This window comes from Myotis davidii, unplaced genomic scaffold, assembly GCF_000327345.1.
Source record: "Myotis davidii unplaced genomic scaffold, ASM32734v1 scaffold482, whole genome shotgun sequence".
In the NCBI taxonomy this organism is placed as follows: domain Eukaryota; kingdom Metazoa; phylum Chordata; class Mammalia; order Chiroptera; family Vespertilionidae; genus Myotis; species Myotis davidii.
This window is the reverse complement of record NW_006293550.1, coordinates 449,533-455,869: the sequence shown is the minus strand read 5'-3', so window position 1 is coordinate 455,869 and position 6,337 is coordinate 449,533. Positions and strand designations below refer to the sequence as shown.

General features: G+C 40.3%; 1 long non-coding RNA gene across 1 annotated transcript in view; it reads left to right on the top strand.

The window, feature by feature from the left end:
- LOC107183681 overlaps positions 1–6,337 on the top strand; it is a 25,294-nt gene that overhangs the window by 15,693 nt on the left and 3,264 nt on the right. Inside the window, exons 3-4 of the long non-coding RNA XR_001514471.1 lie at positions 3,335–3,468; positions 3,809–3,967. This is a non-coding gene — a long non-coding RNA (uncharacterized LOC107183681). The remainder of the gene's footprint in view (positions 1–3,334; positions 3,469–3,808; positions 3,968–6,337) is intronic.

Below are 6,337 nucleotides of genomic sequence, written 5' to 3'. Positions count from 1 at the left end.
CCATTTACTTTGTTCTCATTGTTTTGACAGTTCGGAAATCTGTGCAGTGCTTGCCAAATACCCATTTGCTTTGAGAAGAGGAAAAAAAAAATCATGCCTTTTTCTTTCAGTCACCCTTCCTGTCTTTATGAAAAACAATTGTTTTTCTTAGTCACTTTCTTTTTTCTCTTTCTTGTACAGCATAAGTGTTCTTCAGCTTTTTCCCCTCTACCTGACAGTCATTTCTTGTCTCATTTTGGCTATTTCTTTCCATCTCGTCAAACTGTCTCTCATGCTCTTGCATAATCAGTTCTGGGCTTGCTTGATTATATCTATATGCAGTTACTTCAAACATCCAATTTTGAACTTTCATTTCAGCTATGAATTAAGCAACATTAAATTAATTTCAACTATTGAAAATCCAGTTATAAACATAGGTAATGCTTTTTAAAAAATATGTTTTCATTGATTTTAGAGGAAGGGTGAGGGATAGAGAGATAGAAATATCAATGAGAGAGAAACATCTGTCGGCTGCCTCCTGTATGCCCCCTACTGATGATAGAGTCAGGCATTGTCCTACAAATGGTTAGTTGGAAAAGCAAGCTTCTCAAATCCCAAATTGGGAAAGGTCTGGACTATGGAAGCAAAGGATGAAATGTGAGGAGAGATGGGTATTTCCTACTGGCGGGGTTTGATAGGCTTTCATTTTTAGAATTCCTATAACCTCATATTTATTTTTCCCCCATTGGAGCCCAGGCTCTGGCCCCTGGAAATGGATGGGAAGTGCCATTCGAAGCTGAAATTCTGAATCCCCTTTTCACAGGAATAGTTCAGTATGGCAGTTCACTTTTACAAAATTTTCAGGACAGGATTTGCTTCAGCCGCTTTAGCTATCTGATTGTCTCCAGGGAAAATGCAAACTGTGTCCTAAATAAATAACTTGCAACCTGAACTCTTAGAACATAGTCCACGTGGAAGCTAGCGGGTGCCTTTATGCTTAGAAGTATCAAAGAAATCCTTGTTGGCGTCTCGGCAAGCTCTCGGAAAATCATAACACTTTGTAGAAACCCAAGCAGAAGTAAGCAGGAAGCCTGAAGGCACGCAGCATTGTTGAACTTTTGAACCTGAAACAGCCTCGGTTTTCTGAGTTCTGTTTGTTGACTTCCCTTTGATCTCATCTTATTAGCAAGATAATACCCTAACGCTTTAGCATATTTAAAATAAACTGCTTCTATAATCCTCCGGGGAGCTCAGCTTAACGTTAGCCTTTTCCAATCTCCAAGCTCTTTACCACAGTGTGTACTCACCTTCATGGAAATTAGGTAGTTCTCACTAACGGGGAGTTTACTTTTCGGAATACACTCTTCGGAGTGATATTTATATTTACTTCCATCATTTGAACATGTACCTTTTTCTAATTGTGTGGTTACCTTTGAAAGGTTAGTAATAAAGCGAAAAGGACCAAAAGGAGTAGGAACCCTATCGATGGTGATGGTGGTGGTGAAGGCAGCCTTTGGCTATTTTGCAATGTGGGCAGGGCCTTACATTCAGAAAGGGTCTCAAATTTACACTTTCTATAATCTCAAAGCAGGGAGGATATGCAGCTACATACATAAAATTTAGGATAGAAAGATGATCATTTTGCACTTCAAACTTGTGTTTGTGACTGAACGATATCAAAGCAGCACACTACCAACTGATATTTATTTCAAAATACTCATCCTTTAATTATCTTGCAAATAGCAACATATGTTTGCATTGTAATATTTATTTTAAAAGCCCATGGACACAGACAATGATGTGGTGAAGGCCTGAGGTGGAGCAGGAGTTAGCTGGATGGGGGGACAAAGGCAGGAAAATGGGGAACATCTGTAATACTCTGAAAAATAAAAGTAAATTAAAAAACCAAAATAAATAAAAGCATATATTATTGTAAATATTGAAAACCAAATTGCAGTAGTGGATAGTATTAGTAGCATTTGTGTAACCCATTTTCCCCCTCACACTTCCAGATATCACCCAGATTTTCTTCAGTTCAATTCATTGCGCCTCCGCCCACTCCACCCTCAATCCAGGAATGGCTGCAGTTGGCCTGAATGAGTCAGTATAATTCATTCTTTTTAAAAAAACAACAACAACACACAACTCATTGATTTTTAAAGATTTCAGAGTGGAAGGGAGGGGGAGGGAGAGAGAGAGAGAGAAAAACATTGATGTGAGAGAGACACATCGACTGGTTGCCTCCCGTACCTGGGGCCAGGGATGGAGCCTGCAACCCAGGCACGTGCCCTTGACTGGAATTGAACCCATGGTCTGCAGGCCAATGTTCCATCCACTGAACCAAAACAGCTAGGGCAGCATGATTCATTCGTGTAGTCATAGTCACTGGTGCAGGGATAGACAAGACTTCTGTGGTCCGTGTTGATTGAGTTCTAGGACTCTTCCTGGAAGAGCTCTTAGATTCCTTCTCCTAAGAGATGTGAAATACTTGAAAGCCTGAGCTGAGAAGAGTTTTGCCCAGTTCAGGAATGTGTAGGGTCTAAGAGTTTGTGATATTGAGGGCTTAGTATCACTGCCCTCTGCTTTACATTCTTAATTTGATTCCCCCAAAATGGTGTGAAATGCAGAACAATGTTAGCTGAATAGGATGTGACTGTGATGTAAAAATCTATTGTGCATTTTAATCCTTTTGAGGAGTCCACCCTAAGTATAAGGTAACTCTAAACCAGGGGTTCTCAAACAGGCCCATTTTACCCTCAATCTAGAGTCTAGATGACATTTGGCAATGTTTGGAGCCTTTTTTTTGTTTTGTTATCAAAATTGCAGGAGAGATGCTTTGGCATCTAAGTGGGAGAGGCCAGGAAAGCTATTAAATATCCCACAGTGCCCGAGGCGGCCCCCACAATAAAGACTTATCCAGCCTAGGATGTTCATAGTGGCAAGTTTGACCAACCCTGCTGTAACCATGCAAAGTAGCAAATGAAATTGATGGTCTAGCTGCTGCCCTTTCACTCTTGTTCAGTCTTTTATTTTCTGTCTCTTAAGTGTACTGGGTAAGCTGGGTTATTTATGGTTATTTCAGAACTTCCTGGGTTAGGTTTGATTTTTCTTTGTTATGGGAAAAAGTGGATAATTCTAAAAATGGACATAATTTGTTCTATGTTACAATTAGGCAATTAACAAAACTAATCTCTAAGCAAGGATGACTGAATTATCCTTAGCTGCTTCTCTCCCTTTCTCTCTTTTAACCAAGTTTCTAAACGAGTGCTTATGAGACACTACTCATTTTTTGGTTTGTTTCATTTTTTGAAACATTCAAAGTTGTGTAAGATTTTTTTTTTTTTTTGCTTTCTAGGAACTCAAAATCTAATTGTTCACATGGGAAAACATTCAGATTTCTTTAGTACAAGGGAGTGCCTGTATTTACAATAATGACATCACCAGAATCCTATCCAAATGTACACGAAAGAGGATGCACTAGGAATCCAGGTACAATTTACAGTTTACTTACTCCCAGGGTAAATGCTGTTGGGCAAAGACTGTCAAGCAGGGGTCCTCAAACTTTTTAAACAGGGGGCCAGTTCACTGTCCCTCAGACCGTTGGAGGGCCAGACTATAGTTTTTAAAAAAAACTATGAACAAATTCCTATGCACACTGCACATATCTTATTTTGAAGTAAAAAACCAAAACAGGAACATATATAATATTTGTATTTGCATGTGGCCCGCGGGCCGTAGTTTGAGGACCCCTGCTGTAAAGGGTCACTCCCAGCTGGTCCCTTCCCTCTGGTGACATCTCTAAGACAGCCGACTTCTTGTGTGCTTTTAGGGGCTTAGAGGCAGCTGGCAGCGGGGAGGTTGCCAGCTTTAATCATTCACCTTCCCCTGTGCAAAGACAGCGAGGAGAAAACGCAGCTGAACAAGGCTGAGAGGGCATGAAATTGCGTTAAGCAACACTCATGACAATGACTGGATTTGCTATTTTAGAGTAAGTGACTAAATGTTTTTTTTGCAATTGTAATTTTCCTGTGCTGTTAAGTGTAAAGGTGACCGCTCGGTGGTGGGCTCTCTGCAGTTTGTACTCGACAGCTAATCAGGTTGATTCATTTGGTGAAGTGGGCAGTAAGCTCAGTTATAAAGCAACATTGAGTTCCTACCTCACTGAGATATAAGACCACATTTTTTTTTTTTCGTTCTTTTCTTTGAAGGAAAGAAATTGCTGCGCAGACATTTTAGGAAACGTTGGGAAGACACGGAATTTTATATTTGTAGTAGCAAATATAATCATCCATGGACCAAAACCAGTTCCCTTATTGAGTTTGCTAGCAGCCTTTTAATACATGATTTACGCTGCTATCACCAATGGGAGTCAGAGATTTGGTACAGACCATCCTGAGTTTATTCTAGCCCAATCCCAGTGCTGGTGGAGTGTGAAATGCACGTTTACCTCTTGCTAATTGCATCAGAGCAGACCAGGGGCCAATCAGCAATGGCTCAGTATTACCAACTTTCCCCACAGGATGGCATCCATCAGTTAAAAACAAAATTTACAGTATTAGCAAAACTCACAAAAATAGAGATGGATTAAATTTTCTATTAGGCTTTGCAATGTTTAGGGTTTATTTTGATACTCATTTTTAACTTGATCATAGTGAGTGAGGGAGTGTGGGTGTTTGCCAGGAGCCCGCACGGAACCAGAGATGAAACTTGTGGTATGTGCCAAGAGAGAAATGGACAGTTGCTAACAAATAACTCTTAGTGTTTCAGAGCCCCTGATCACCAGACGACCATTTGTGGAATTAATTTTTCCTCCTCAATCAGAAGATTAGCAACTATCAGGAGATCACATCAGAACAAGCAGAATCTCATGGCAAATTAAGGAGCGGAGTACAAGATGATTCGGGATTTTGGTTTATGATAACACTGTGAATATTTTATAGCACGAGAATGATAAAGGATAATATTTTAGCTACATGACTATAGAAGTCACATGGACCAACCCTGAATGTTTCTGATGGGGAGAAAACAACAACAACATTCCAGAGAAAAGGAGAAATTAATCTAAGCCAGGACTAGAACAAAGGCGGTGGTCATTTGATATTTCCACTCAGTGGGCACTTAGCCAGTGGGGAGGAATGAGCAGGTTTGTCTTAAAGCTATGTGCTCCCAGCAAATGTATTTTCAAAATTAGATTTATGTTGTAGAGTAATAAAAATAGCAAATGTTTTCTAAAGATGATTTATTCACTGGTAAGTTAAAGAGAGAGAAATGTCGATTGCACATATTAAAGAAAGTGATTATTAAAAGCACGTGGGGTAGCTGGGGGGTGGTGGTGGATAGAAATGGGCTGTGGACACTAAGAAGCTCCCTCACGAACCCCTTGGCATCTCTCAGAACCCAGGTCTCTTACCCGTTGTCAGATGCTTTTCCACTGCATGAGGCTTTCTTGAACCTTTCAAAGCCCAGTGCGGTGAATAGCTGCTGCATTCCCTGGAGTTTATCTCCCGTTGTCCACCTCTGAGGCTCCTTCTGTGAGCCTGCTGTCCTTTTATCCATTGCGTCTCACAGGCCTTTGATGGCTAAACTGTCAAGCACACTTCCCCATCACTTTGGAAAAAACATCCAAGTCTTCCTGGAGGAATTATTTCCTCATGAGGGAAAGCCAAGTTACAGTTCATTTTTTTCTGCTGCCAACTGCCAATTTTATTTCAGTACCAAATGCCTTGGAGTTCAATTTTTGTTCGTGGGCAAAGGTGCTTTTCTACATGATCACCCTCATTAGGGGATCTCATGGAAAGCTGATCGAGGCAAGGGTGCTGTGTTCTCCAGCTCACAGAGCTCTCGCCAATGCAGCCATTTCATTAAATAAAGTGCAAAACAAACAAAAAGAACAAAGGCTACTAATTATAACACCTTGGTGTCTGAAGATGCCCCAGTTGCTGATACAGCAGGCTGCCTCTGGCTTATGAAATAAGAATATTTTAAGGGGGCTTGTTTAAAGTACTGGAAACTGTAACCCATCTATGGAAAGGCCAATACATCCTGGGCCTGAAAACCTGTATTTTAACCTTTTCCTCCCAAACCATATGCCTTTGATAGGCAGAGGTCAAGTGAATCCTATACCAACCAGCATGGGAATCCTCCTCCTGCTCTCTATCTGGAAAATCATTAATTCTTGAAGAGTCCTGAAGAATGATGGTGATAAAATTGGAATTTAACTTTCTATTTCTTGGTTGAAAGTGTAAAATCTTTCTATACATGATTGTGTGTCCTATTTGTGCATTTTTGTACTGGATAAAGAAACCTGTGAATATAATCCTATATAATAAAAGAGAAACATGGTAATTAAGTGTAACCT